The sequence below is a fragment of the Eriocheir sinensis genome, chromosome 11, assembly GCF_024679095.1.
Source record: "Eriocheir sinensis breed Jianghai 21 chromosome 11, ASM2467909v1, whole genome shotgun sequence".
In the NCBI taxonomy this organism is placed as follows: Eukaryota; Metazoa; Arthropoda; class Malacostraca; order Decapoda; family Varunidae; genus Eriocheir; species Eriocheir sinensis.
The window spans coordinates 18,071,149-18,073,648 of record NC_066519.1 but is presented as its reverse complement, the minus strand read 5'-3'; positions in this window follow the sequence as shown (position 1 = coordinate 18,073,648).

The window sequence follows — 2,500 nt, the reverse complement described above, 5'->3', positions numbered from 1 at the left end:
ATTATTCCCTCTGATACCCTTATTTTCCTCTTCCCCTTCTCCTCCTCTCTCTTCCCCTCATCCCTTAGACTATCATTCTTTCCCCTTACATCTTCCCCTTCCTTCCCTTCCCTTCCCTTCCCCTCGCAATCAATTTTTTTTTAACTTTCCCTTCTTCTCCTTTCTCTCCTCCCCTCTTTCCCTACGCCCCTTCACCTTTTCCCCCCTTTCCCATCTTGCCTCCCCTTCCTTCATTCCTTCCCCTTCCCTTCCCAATCAGTAACCCTTCTAACCCATCACACTCTCCCCTTCCTTCCCTTCCCTTCCTCTCCCCTTCCTTCCCTTCCCTTCCCAATCAGTAACTCATCTAACCTATCACTCTCTCCCCTTCCTTCCCTTCCTCTCCCCTTCCCTTCTCCCCTCTCTCGTTAATCGGTTTTGTCTATTTTGTCGGGTTTAATACCTCGTTTATTATTAATGGAACTCCGGCTTGACTGTCTCCCTGTTAACCTTGGATAAATAAACGACAAATTACTTTTTTTTTTTATTCCTCGTTTTAAAAAATAATGATGGAAATAGGAATGCAGATTAAGCCTGTATATATTGAAAGTGTTGCCCGCCATGCTGAAGCTTATGTAGTTATTAAACCATAGAGAGAGAGAGAGAGAGAGAGAGAGAGAGAGAGTTAAAATGGAAGAGGAAGAAAGGGAGATGACAATAAGGGAGAGAGAAAAAAAAAAGCGAAAGGGGATAGAAGGAGAGAGAGAAATAGATAGATAGATAGATAGATAGATAGATAAACAGATAGATAAAGAGAGGGAATGTTAAAAGGAAATGGGAGAGAAAAGAGAGAATAAAGGAAAGAGAGAGAGAGAGAGAGAGAGAAGGGGCCCCAGCAACAAAAATTCGCTTATATATTTAAAAAAAAAAGCTCATTGATGCCTCGGGCCGTGATGGATGCTGCCCAATAAACGCCGTTTTCTATTGACTATCGTGACGTCACTCCCTCAAAGAAAACGGGAGGAGGGGGATGCCTGCTTTTTAAAGGGGAACGAGAATAAAATAGGAAAATCGACTTAAAATATGAAGAAAAAAAAATTGAAGCCGAGGAGAGGAATAGATTGTCATAGGAGAGTTTTGCTGTGGATATAAATGTATTGCTGTTTTTTTTTAATGGGAAACTGAAGAGAAAAGGAAATTGGAGTAAAATTATAGAAAGAAAATGCGTTCAAGAATTTAGTTTTAAAATTCAACAGATTGTTTTTGATCGACTTCTGAGTGTGTGCGTGTGTTTGTTTTCTTGTTTTAAAAGGGAAACTAAAAGAAAATGGAAGTTTTATGTTGAAATAAATAAAAACAATTAAAAAGAAAGATAAAATCGATTGTAACATGACCGTGTGTGTGTGTGTGTGTGTGTGTGTGTGTGTGTGTGTGTGTGTGTGTGTGTGTGTGTCAGGTCGGGCAGCAAGGGTCATCCGGGCTAATGGAAAATAAATTGGTCAACCTTTTTTTTTTAGTGTATCAGTTTTGGCCAGATTGACTCCGGCCCTTCCCTCCCGACGGGTCACTTTATAAACAGAGGGAGGGGACGTGTGCGCTCTCTCTCTCTCTCTCTCTCTCTCTCTCTCTCTCTCTCTCTCTCTCTCTCTCTCTCTGTTCGTGTTGTTGTTTATATTTTTCATCATTATTATTTTTTTTAGTATTACAATTATTTTATTATCATCTTGTTTTCGCGTTATTTTCTTTTTCTTTTTTGTTGTTTTCTTTTTCTCTTTTATTCTTTTTTTGTCTTGTTTCTCTGTTTTCGTCTTCGTTGTTTTGCTTTTCTTTGTCTTTTCTTGTTTTCTTTGATTTTTTTCCTTGTCTTTTTTTCACCTTCTTCTGTATCATCATCATCATCATCATCATTATTTTATTGTTCTTCTTCTTCTCTCTTCTTCCTGTTCTTGTTCTCCTTGTTCTTCATTCTCCTCCTTTTCCCTTTATTCCTCCTCCTCCTCCTCCTCCTCCTCCATCATCACCATTATCTTCTTGTTCTTCTTCTCTCTTCTTCCTGTTCTTGTTCTTGTTCCTCTTGTTCTTCTTCAGTCTCCTCTTCCTCTTTTTCTTCTTCCTCCTCTTCCTCCTCCTCCATCATCACCATTATTTTCTTTTTCTTCTTCTTCTCTCTTCTTCCTGTTCTTGTTCTTGTTCCTCTTGTTCTTCTTCAGTCTCCTCCTCTTCCTCTTTTTCTTCTTCCTCCTCCTCCTCCTCCTTCTCCTCCTCCTCCATCATCGCCATTATCTTCTTGTTCTTCTTCTCTCTTCTTCCTGTTCTTGTTCTTGTTCCTCTTGTTCTTCTTCAGTCTCCTCCTCTTCCTCTTTTTCTTCTTCCTCCTCCTCCTCCTCCTCCTCCTCCTCTTTCTTCCTTTTATTTCCCGTAGCTTCTATTTTAACCACAAGGAAGGAATCGAACTCTCCATGACCTTCCTTTCTTCCTTCCTCCTTCCTGCTCTCTTCCTTCCTTCCCTCCCTTTTTCCTT